Genomic DNA, 12,905 nt, shown 5'->3' on the forward strand with positions numbered 1-12,905 from the left:
ACAGGCAGGACTTGTTCTGAGGAATGGCCCACTGTAGCTGTAATAACGGCACCTGTAGCCAGAACGGGGGGCATCATCAATTTTTTCTTGGCATCAATTGGTCATGAAAAAATTATATACTGTGAATATGTCCACTGAACTAATGAACAGGGCAACTGTTATTGTAAGTTATATGTTTATGAGGGAGGTAGTTGGTTTGATGGCTGGAATGAAAGAATGAGGCCGAAATAAAGTCACTTACAATCAGAATCCACCTTTTGGTTACAAATTAGTACCCATCAGCCTCACTGGAAATGCCTGATTATTACGTGGATTATAACCAAAACATCATTGATAAACCATACACTAAGATATTTACTTTATACTGCAGCTAATAATTGATGCATATAACGTTAACGTTAGCGAGCCTACTGATGGCAAAGCAACTTTAATGGTACTTTATTAGGCCATGCGAGCTAGCTTAACGGTTTATTAGGCCAAAGCGAGCTAGCTAGCTTTATGAAGCCACCTTCAACAAACATTCACAATGTAGTTAAACTTATGTCTTACCTTTTTCGCCACTTTGGGAAGTATTTGAGACTGTGAAAAGCATGCGGAATCTTCTCACAAAAAAGGAAAAGCCGTGTTGTAGGTCGCGCTCTCCACTCTCTGTCCAGACAGGTGCTCTGCGTTTGTGTCAGTGTAAGGGGGGGGGTTCTGCTTGCTAATCGGTCTACTTGTTGATAGGTAAAACTTGAATTCACCCTTAAAGGTGCACTATGAAATGCCATATGTTTTCAAACTTTCAAAATATAATTATATCCCGACAGTCATGGATAGTAATCAATCAAATAATGACACAGAAATGAAAACAATACGTTAGCCTTTACATTGCTTAAATCAAGTGAAATCAAGTCACCTTTGTTTATATAGTGGTTTACACTCAGTTGATCCAAAGTGCTTGACCAAGTGGTGAACAGAGATAAGGCACACATCCTAATTAAACAAACTCCCCACAAAACATTCATCATTTTCACAAAAAAAAGTCGTATGGCATACATCCCAGGTAACAAGTGAACGTTAGGAGAACGTAGCGGCATTGTTCTGGGAACGTTAGTTTGTAACGTTCAAAGAACGTGCTTGGTTAGCAGAACGTTAGCCATGAACGTTTGGCTAGAAGGTTTAGGGAACTGTTTAGGAACATGCTATTTACGTCTGTTTTTGTGCTATATTGTCAGGACTAACACTCAAGCAGAAAATTCAACTCTAATTTTTTATTAGTGATAATAATAATACAATAGAAATTGAATGCAGTGGTCTTGGTCGTGCGCGTCAGTGTACTCCTGCCCCTTCTTGTTGGTTCTCTTCCTGGAAGTCAATAATTATAGATATTCACAAATACAACAAAGACAGCACTGGAATGTAGATGAATTGGATTCAATTAACTGACTTTGACTGCCTGGTTATAACTGGTGATTTTAATTTTCATATTGACGATTTGAATGACAAGGGTGCAAAATAACTTTTTACTATTTTAAACACATTTGAACTGTCTCAACATGTGAAAGAGGCTACTCATTGTAAGGGACACACTCTGGACCTGATTATCACAAAAGGTCTCAATGTTTCTGATGTTCTTGTGATTGATCCTTCATTTTCCGATCATTTCTGTGTTTTCTTTAATATTTCTGTAATTCCGGACACACAAACAGAATCAAAGAATGTTAAAAAGCGGTACATAAATGAACATGCTAATGTCCTCTTTAAGAACGCCATCTCCTCACTACCACCTCTAAACCCATGTCATGCTGATGATCTTGTAAGCAACTTTAATTCCAAAATTGTGAATATCATAGATATCATTGCACCTGTTACAGTTAAAACTATTTCTGGTAAGCAAAAGGCACCCTGGAGAAAATCTGCTGTTGTAACAACCCAGAGAAAAGAGTGCAGGAAGGCTGAATGAATCTGGCGAAATACAAAACTTCATATTCACCATGACATCTATAAAGAGAGCCTCCAGGCCTACAATTTAGTCTTAAAAAGTGCTAGAGAAACATTCTTCTCCAATATCATAAACAGCAACACAAATAAGGCCAAAACCCTATTCGCAACCGTTGACAGACTGACCAAACCCCCAACACAAATACCATTCTACGCAGAAATGCAATGAGTTTGCATTCTTTTATACTGATAAAATTGAAGGCATCAGACGCGCCATCAATATCTCAAGTAAAAAAGTTGGATCACCACCCCATTTAGGCAAAAGTAACACAGCAATGATGGCAAGCTTTAATGCCATACTCTAAAACTCTAGTGGAAACGGTGACAGTTCTAAAGTCATCCACCTGCTGCCTTGATGTTTTACCTACCAACTTCTTTAAGAATGTTTTTGACTGCCTATTAACAGACGTATTGCAAATAGTTAATAATTCTATTCAATCGGGAAATTTCCCGAAGGCTTTCAAAACTGCAGTCATTAAACCTCTTCTAAAAAAGCATAACCTAGATGCCTCTGTTATCAGCAACTACAGACCAATTTCAAATCTACCATTCATAAGTAAAATAATTGAAAAAGTGTTCCTCCAACAACTAAATCACTTCTTGGCTTCTACTGGCTGCCACAACAACGTCCAGTCAGGATTTCGACTTCGATTTCTATTTTGTTTCCATTGGTGACTTTGTATCAGAACCAACCAACTTAACGTGTGGAGTCCCCCAAGGTTCAATCTTGGGGCCGACTTTATTTAACATCTATATGCTCCCACTAGGACGAATCATGCAAAATAATAACATTGACCATCATTCCTATGCCGATGACACCCAAATCTATGTAGCGCTATCACCAAATGACTATGCCCCATAGATCTTCTGTGCCACTGCATTGAGCAAGTCAAACACTGGATGTGCCAAAATTTCCTACAACTAAATGAAGATAAAACTGAGATAATTGTTTTTGGTGCTAAAAAAGAAAGGTTAAAAGTCGTCCAACACCTTCAATCACTGTCCCTGAAAACCTCAAATAAAGCCAGAAATCTTGGGCTTATTTTAGATTCTGATTTACATTTCGGCAGTCACATCAAATCCGTAACAAAATCGGCCTAGTATCACCTCAAAATATCTAACAAGACTTAGAGGGCTCATGTCAGCTCAAGACTTAGAAAAACTTGTACATGCCTTTATTAGAAGTAGGCTAGACTATTGTAATGGTCTCCTTGCAGGTCTTCCCAAAAAAACTGTCAGGCAGCTACAGATTGTTCAGAACGCTGCTGCTAGAGTTCTAACAAAGACCAAAAAATGTGAGCACATTACACCAATTCTTAAATCCTTACATTGGCTCCCTGTACATCAGAGAATAGATTTCAAAATCCTCCTGCTCACATATAAATCACTACATGGCCTAGGGCCAAAGTATATCACTGATATGCTCCCACTATATAAGCCCTCTAGATCACTAAGATCTTCTGAGACCAATCTGTTAGCGGTTCCCAGAGTAAACTCAAATCAAGGGAGCGCATCATTCAGTCACTATGCAACAAATAACTGGAATAAACTTCCTGAAGATGTCAGACTCTCCCCAACTCTGACTACTTTTAAAACTAGACTGAAGACTTTTATGTTCACCTTAGCTTTCAGCTAAATCTTTTAATCATTTAACTTTTAACGTCCGCACTGTTTTTATTTTTATTGTCTGCATTTTAATTTTGCTTTTATTTTCTTTCATTTCACTTTGTTGTCTGTGAAGCACTTTGAGTCTGCCTTGTGTATGAAAAGCGCTATACAAATAAAGTTGCCTTGCCTTGCCTAAAACATGGCATAATTTACTCCTTGTTTACCTGATCAATGCTCACTGGTCTCACTGTCCCGTTTGCTTGGTTCTTTTCCCTTTCCCTTTTTTCTTCTTCTTCACTTCCTGCAAGTAGTTATAATCGCAAATTCAACAAAGAACTGGGATCTTAATGAATTCAAATGAAGAATTGGCATAATTACTTCTCATTTACCTGGTCACTCATCTCACTGTCACTCTTACTGTCCGTTTTCTTGGCTTTATCCTTGTTCTTCACCGTCGCTTCCTGCAAGTATTTATAATTGCAAATTCAACACAGAACTGGGATCTTCATGAATTGAATTAGAAAATTGGCATAATTACTTTATCATTTACCTGGTCACTCATCTCACTGTCACTCTCACTGTCCCTTTCTTTTGTACACTTCCCTTTGCCCTTCTTCGCCGTCGCTTCCTGCAAGTATTTATAATTGCAAATTCAACAAAGAACTGGGTTCTTAATTAATTGAATTTTAAAAATTGGCATAATTACTTTATCATTTACCTGGTCACTCATATCACTGTCACTATCTCTGTTCTTTTGCTTGTTTCTTTTTCCATTTTTGCCCTCCCTCCTAATTCCTCCTCTTCTCCTGCAAGTAGTTATAATTGCAAATTCAAAAGACATGCAGTGGAACTTCAATAAAATGGAATTCAAAATTGGGATATCTTATCTTCTCCGTACCTCAAACTTTGAACCTCCCTTTCGAAAAGTGGCCAGTTTCAGGACCTCTCCAAGCTCACAATCCACTTCAGCTGTGGTCATTTGTTTGTAAACACCCCTGCATGCCTCTGGAATCACCAGCACAATTTAGAATTCCCTTTAGAATAAATACCATAATAATAACAGCTAGATCGACCTTGTGAGCATACATGCAACATATGTTCAAAGATGCAAACCTATTATTATTAACACTTACTATTTATTATTCTGTAAAAGGGCAAGTCCTCAAACGCCAATTTTCCTGTCATTCCACGGAGGCCAAGCTGCTCCAGGACTTTGTTTGTTGCAATTTTTTAACTGAGCAAGATAATTTTGCAGTGGGGAATTAAAACTAATTACCAGCTGCTTTCTGAGCAGACGATCAGTGTCGAGCCGTTCACAGAAGGCCTTAAGCTGCTCAAGAGTCTCGAAAGGCTTCTCAATGAGATCTTGAACATCCACAGCTTCTAGCCCCACAGACTGTGCTGCCAGCCCTCTCAGCATGTCCATAATTTCTCCCTGGTTCTCAACTATATTTTGAACTTTCATGTTCAACTGGAAAACTGCAAAGACAACAAAAGTCAAAGAGGTAATTCGTATTACTGCCCGTTGTAACAGCCTGTTTAACACCACCTATCAACAGTGAAATAGCCAACTAACGTTCACTGTCAAGGGCATTCCTGCTGCTTCTTGGAGTGGTCTGGTACTGACTCGTACTGGCTGGAGTGGTCTGGTACTGGCTTGAGCTGGATGCATTATCCTGTCTGGACTGAGCCTGGGAGTGCTGCTTCTCGCTGGGCTGTGAGGTCGCCCTGGATGCTTTGGAGTGGTCTGGTATTGGCTGGTACTGGCTGAAGTGGTCTGGTACTCGCTGGAGATTGGAAAGTTAAATGGTGGGCGCTCTGGCAGTGGGGGTGCCTGAACGAGGATCTGTGGTTTCTCTTTTCTGCACTTCTTTTTTGGCCGAATTTCCTCTTCGTCTAAACCAACGAAGACAATAAAATTTATGCACCACTAAGTAGTGTTTGAGTATTGTAAGTAAACAGTCTTTGAAAAGTGACTAACCGTCAGCATCAAACACATCTTTCTCATTGTTTCTATAACGTTCAGGGGTGATGTGGCTCCGTTTGGTTGACATTTCTTCTTCTTCTGGGCTCGAAAACATTTCAGCTTGTTTTTCGTATTGAAGGGCCTTGTCAAAGTATTCTGCAAAATTTCAAAGTATGCTGATGACTCAAGATGAATCTAACTTATGTTGTTTAAGATATACATGATATGACTTTGACAATATTCCCTTACCAGTCAATGTTTTCCTGAAAACCCGAATTGGCAGCCTATCCCAGACTTCTTTGTCAGGAATCTCAGCTTTCCGGATTCTGGAGTGGGTAGGATTTGGCTTTGGCCAATAGCAGAAGCTATTCTGAAGATAAAATAATCCAGTCATGATGAATGACATTATAATTAATAATAAGCTACAATATTATGCCTATGCACAGTACTTTTCAGAAAAAGTAATAACCTTTCCATCTTTTGTCCATATGGTTGGCACAACAGCGACTGAACGTTCACCAAGGAACTCAACGACCACATACGAAGGAGCCATCTGGAAAACAATCAGATAATATTACCATTTCAATACTGCATCAAAGAGTTATTTATAAATCCTGATACAGTTAGTCAGTTATTCTTAGTCTGCACACACTCTTCTGGTTAGACGTGCTCCAAGCAGACCTTCTACTACTTACTACTGGTTATTGATCTGTTCAAAATTCATGCAGTATCCCCATGAATATGCTATGCCCCGTTTCATCTTCGTCCAGTTTGATGACACTGGTTCTGAGGAGTTCTGCCGAAAGGACTCGCATGCGTGTGTACCCCCTATGTACTCTGTACACTCTAAGGACCCTAGAGTCACAGGGTTCAATGAAGAGAGCTTCAGGACGTTCATAGACTCGACACAAGAAGAAGTCCCTTTGTTCAGCAGAAGTCACTTCACAACATGTCCCATCTTCCAGTACATAAGCATTATTTGGTGGTTTCGTACACACTTTTGGACTGTCCTTCAGTTCAAGCTCTGTCTTCCTTCTCCTTTCACTAAGCCGTTTGACAACTTGTGCCAAGGGCCTTTTTCCTGATCTCACAATTTTTTTTTATCAGGGCATGGCATGAAGTCAATTGCACTTCTCTGACAATGGGCACATTTTCATCCGCTGCTTTAATCCGATTATAGGCCGAATCGGATTCAAAATACCTCATGTATCCACGCCATCTGATAGGATTCAGCCCGATCGGATTGAAATTTTAAGATGATTGAGAGAGGTGGTGTACACGTTTTGATAATCCAATCAATGGACATGTAAAAATGCAATCGAATCCTTGGAGTACATGTCTTGTGTCTTGTTACTGCATATACTGCAATATAATGTATATATTGTGTTTTTTATGTTGATTTAATAAAAAATAAAAATAAACATTTGGGTTTTTTTCTATTTCTTGTGCGGCCCGGTGGTTGGGGACCACTGTTGTAGAGGACGCTAAAGGCATTGCCTTTAAGGCACGCCCCCAATACTTTTGTCCGGGTGGAAATCGGGATACATTCGGGAGAATGGTTGCCCCGGGAAATTTTCGGGAGGGGCACTGAAATTCATGTGTCTCCCGGCAAAATCGGGAGGGTTGGGCGGTGAATGCGGTGTTACAGCGGCACCGCCACTGTATAATACCGGCGGGCCAACTCTAATGTTAATTTGATATTGCCCGCGGGCCAGAGTTTGACACCTATGCTATAGCAGGTGGAAAAGAGGTGGATTCTAAATAATTGCCCTGGGTCATGTGAACGCGGATCGCTTTAATTGATGCCATGTAAAAGGCTCTTGTCCAATATTCAATCCGATTGATTTCAATCCTATTGAGGAAAAAACTGCATGTAAACACACTCAACGTAAAAAAGATCAACCAATTGATTCACCTAATTTGTTCAGTACAAATATCTTTTTTTACTGTTTTATGTAGTTATGTGAAGAATGAAGGAAGGCAACTGGACTTCTCTCTTGAATTGAAGACGTTTCTCCCTTTGTCCCAATGGCTTCCTCCGAACTGAGTAAGCCCTTCAGATGAAGGGTAAAACGTCTTCAATTCAAGAGTGATGTCCAGTTGCCTTGCTTCACTCTTCACGTAGCTATGACCTAGATCAGTGATTTTCAACCTTTTTTAAGCCGCGGCACACTTTTCACATTTACAAAATCCTGCGGCACACCACCAACCAAAATGACACAAAATGACACTCTAACACAGCATATAATACATATAGTTAATAATATAGTTTTCTAAATGTATTTATACTCACTACTATTACAATGGCTTTACAAGCTCGCAGTATTAATGTTTCTGCCACAGTGTGGGACTTTTTTGATTTAGCTACGAGTTCAACAACAAGGTAGCAAGCTTTGAGGGCTTTCTTGTTTACCTTTGTGGTTTTTCTCAGAAAAGTTGCCTATTTCTCATTGTTTGTACGTAAGCGTACAAAATAGTCCATCGGGGTGTTTCGTTTGGAGATGGCGTTTAAGCTTGCTTGGCACCATGGCGCTATTGGATAGCTTCTCACCACACACCAAGCACTGCGGAGTCGGTGCTGTCGCATCCCCGGTGAAAGTCAATCCAAATGAAAGATAGCTTTCGCTTTATTGCCTCGAGCTCACCGTCTTTTTTTATTTTGTAGACCACTCATACTAGAGCCTTCATCTGGGTCAGAATTTTGTCCAGGACCCTGTTCGCCATTTGCATTTTCCCTTCTCAAAAACTTCTCCATCACTGTCACTTGCTCGCATCCTCTTGCTGCGATCCCAAACTGTCACTGTCACGTGATGCGCAGCGCTAACTCGATTGTCTTTACAGGTATTTATTGCCCTCTTCTGCCACCTACTGAAATAGATGAGTATTACATTATCTGCCGCACTTTATTATAGCACGGACACCCGACAATGGTTAATTAGGAGATATTAAATATTTTCTCACGGCACACCTGACGATCTCTCACGGCACACTAGTGTGCCGCGGCACACTGGTTGAAAATGACTGACCTAGATGACTGAGAATCTTCACTGTTTTATGTAGTTGTTTTCAATATAAAACAATAAGCACAAGATGAACATATGATTTTATTATTGATGCCATACTTCGATATTTCAGACAAAATGTGGCATACATAATCCCTCAAAACATGAAGAACCATTTAAACAAAATGAATGCTAGGTCAAATTCTGAGATTGCAAATGTGGTTGAAACAAAAATCAGCATACACAGGGAATCCCCAGGACCAGGGTTGAAGACCTGGGGCCGTATTTATCAAGCTTCTTAGAATGAAAGCTACACTTAAAAGTTAGTTATCAAGCGTTTTACTCACGCTTTCAGCGAAGTGCAGGACTGAATTTTAAGTGTCACACTCAGAGCTGAATTACGACATTACTATGTGCCGTAAACGGAATTTTAGGTGACGTCATTTTTGTGTCCATAGAAATGACCAATCACGGAAGGGAATCCCTTGTCTAAAAATAAAGAAATATCTTAGAAATATTTAAGTGGACAGTGGGAGTGTATATTTTGACAATAAACTACAAAATAATACAAAACAAACAATATTGGCAATGAATCAAAAATAAATGTTTCCATTTCTTTCCAATTCATTACTTAGGCAACTAATTTGAAACTGGTGTGGGTGGCTCTATTTATACTAGCCCACTGCAGCCACATGCAGAAATCAACATGGAATCGAAAAGAAAACCAAACTGGCGAGAGGAGGAGACACTGATAGTAGAGCTAGTCGAGGAAAGGAAGGTCATCATTAAAGGCAAGTTCAGCCCGACGGTTACCAGCCATGACAAAAAACAGGCATGGGAAGACATATCAAATCAACTAACCGCCTCTCAAACCTTCAGCCATCGGTCACCAGCTGACTGCGAGAAAAAGTGGTATAACGTTCTCTCGAAAAGCAGAAGTGAAATCGCAGCTTTCAAAGCCTGCTCCATGCGCACTGGTATGTAGTGCTTCTTTTTCATTTGCTTGCATGCCACCTTATTCACTCATATCTAATTAATTAATTTGTATATTCTTATGCAGGCGGAGGACCACCTGGCAAAGATTTGAGCGTGCAGCGCATTCTTGGAGAGGATAACCCCAGCATCTCTGGGTTGGACGGCGGCCAGGATCCAGCTGCTATGAAGCTTGAGTTGCTTTCAAAAGGATGACTTCACAAATTATTGCTGTTGCAACCCTATAGGGATATTGCCCTGCAGCCTAGGTGCGTTTTGGTGAGAGATACTTGCGTGATTGTTGTTGGATATGCAGGCTACTGTTAAGTAAATATCTAAAATGTGTTTGTTCACGTCATAACAACAACAACAACAGGACCATTTCTGATATTTCAGCCATATTCTTTATGTTTCAGTTTGAATCGAGATGCATTAGTCTCCTGTGTCCCCGAGCATCTCCGACGCGCATTCTCCCTCTGCCTTTGACGCGGTGCAGCCAGGCCCAAGCACTTCGTGTGAGGCAACAGGCAACAATCAAGTGGTGGGGGAAAAAGAAGAAATCAACTTAAGTTTATCACATCTTGAGCATGCCGTCTCTTTTGTTTTTCAGGCCGAGGTGAGTGATTGCGACTCAGCAGAGGAGACGGATTATCTGCAGGCACTGCGGAGACAAAAAATTAAGCTGCAAATTAAAGTGCCGCAGCTCCAAGAGGAGTACTACAGCTTGGCTTTAAAAAAAAGAAAAGATACAGAGTGACTAATAAAATGAATTGATAAAAGCCACTGTATTGATGATTTATTGTTCTTACCCAAAGTGGAGGTTGGCGAAGTGTTGTCTGAAGGCTGCCCCATCACATGGATGGATGTTGCCAGGGACGCTCGCGTCTTCATCTCCTCCCTCATCGTCATCATCGTCTGCTGGTGGGAATGGGACATAGCGCTCCTTACAAATGTTGTGCAGTATTGCACATGCCATAATGATACGGCACACTCTGTCTGGAGTGTGCCGTATTTCTGAATGCAGCACATGAAATCTGCGTTTCCACTGGCCAATCCCCCTCTCCACCACACTTTGTGTGCCCTGTGATAAGAATGAACCTGTAACGACCGGGGCGCATCGTGGTGCGCGATCGTTCGGACACAGCGTGCAGGTAGGACAAGTATTTAAGCAAATAAATCAGATAGTAACAACAAAAACGTGCTCATAGCCCGGAAAACAAAAACAAAGGGACTAGCGTGGGAGCTAGCAAGTAAAAATAGCATAGCGTGAAAGCTAGCAGGAATCGAAGTGTCGTTAACTGTTGCATATAAGCAAATTAGCAAGCCAGACAGAGAGAGGCCAGCGCAAAGACTAAATAGCCCTCTGATTAGCGCCCGGGCAACAGGTGCGCGTCCCGAACACTAACCAGAGGCAGGTGTGAGCAATCAGGAGTCATGGCAACAGAAACTAACAAAACTCAAGGTGCTGAAAACGCATGTGACAAGAAAACAAACAAACTATGATCCGGGAAGCGGATCATACCAGAACCCTCCTATTAAACCATATATGATGTATATGTTTTTAATTTAAAACAAATAGGCATTTTGTTTGGCTTACCTATTATAGTTCATTTGTGCTTGTGTCTGTGGCATCTGAAAAGGGGTAAGAAGCCAGCGGCGTAAAGGATATCCTTTATCCCCAGTTAGGTGACATCCAGGTGGCACAATGTGCCTCTCAAAAAGCTGTTTCAGACCACTTTCATTTAGTATCCGTGCGTCATGGGTGGACCCAGGCCACTTGGGTACCACATCCAAGATTTTGTAGTCTGCATCGAACACTACTTGCGTGTTGATGCTGTGGTACCTCTTCCTATTAACAAACACACTCTCGTCCACACTTGGAGCGATGATCCCTACATGTGTACCATCGATTGCCTCGACCACTCCAGGGAAGCCAGCTACCTGCATGAATGCAGTTTGCTTCTGCTGAATTATCCGGGGTGTAGTTGGAAAGTCAATGAAACGCATGACGAGGTGAGGAGCAGTAAGGGCCATTATTGTTTCCATAACAATTCTGCTTACTGATGGTTGTGATGGCCCCAAATCATCAGCGTTACACTGTTGCATTTTCCCAGTGGCGAGATATCGAAGCATTGTGATGACCTTTAGTTCTGCTGTGAAAGCTCTGCTGCGTGATGTTGCTGATGAAATGACGCCCCTTATTAAATCTGTGACAAAAATAATACCCGCTCTGTCTAAACGATAACTTTTGATCAGCTGCTCGTCATCAAACACATCCTTCCGCTCCCTGAACGTTCGCAGCACGTCTCCCTCGCCTCAGTGCCATCCCCCGCTGGCAACTCCTAACCACTTAGGACACCTCTGAAGGTCTCTTAAATATCGTGGAGAATAGGAGTGATTCTTAGACTTAAGAAAGTTGATAAATAGCTTTTATTCTTAATGTTACACAGCTCGAAAGATGGGCCAACTCTTTCGTTGTGCGACACATTTATTTTTCAGGATCAAGCTGCAAAACAATTGACACTGCGTTACAACTGGAGCTTGATGCAAACGCTTCTTTTCATATCACGTACTGGCAGACTTCTTCTACAAAATACAATGTCTGGAGTTGAACAATTTTACAAATATTCCAAAAATATATTTATGTATACACATACACATACATATATATACACAAAAACCCTTTTTACTATTTCTATCTACCTTAGAATCATGCTCTTAATCACTGTTTAATAATATATGTATTGTATTTATATGTATTCATTATATGTATTTATTTGTGTCATCTCATCATTACTTGTACCTAATCTACTGTCCTATGTGCGACTGTAAATCTACTGCCTTAGCACACACTAACTGTAATTTAGCTTTGACACACCTATCTGGTGTGCTTATGATCAATACAACACTCAAAAGTTCGTTTAGCATGTCCTTGTAACATAAATGGCATTTAACATTTTATTTTCAAGTATCTCTGAGGAGTTATGTTGTGAACTTACTCTTAAACTAAAGCTAACTGTATTTTGCTTCGTCACCGTGGTTACCCTCGGACCAACGTCCGCCATCTTAGAAAATACCCTGAATGTGACTCGAATTTAACTCATAACATTCACAAAACAGACATTAGCTTAACATTGCTTACTCTAAAAGGTACAGAATAAATTCTACTACTGCTTGTATGTGTTATATGCAAACAAGCTTAACTGCAAAACAATTGACACTGCGTTACAACTGGAGCTTGATGCATATGCTTCTTTTCATATCACGTACTGGCAGACTTCTTCTACGGCACCAGATACTGATACCAACGGCACCAAGCACCCTCTGCTGGTGTAACTAAATATCGCATGCTGCATAGAAATACATAGAAAACC

Source organism: Entelurus aequoreus, linkage group LG19, assembly GCF_033978785.1.
Source record: "Entelurus aequoreus isolate RoL-2023_Sb linkage group LG19, RoL_Eaeq_v1.1, whole genome shotgun sequence".
Taxonomy (NCBI): Eukaryota; Metazoa; Chordata; class Actinopteri; order Syngnathiformes; family Syngnathidae; genus Entelurus; species Entelurus aequoreus.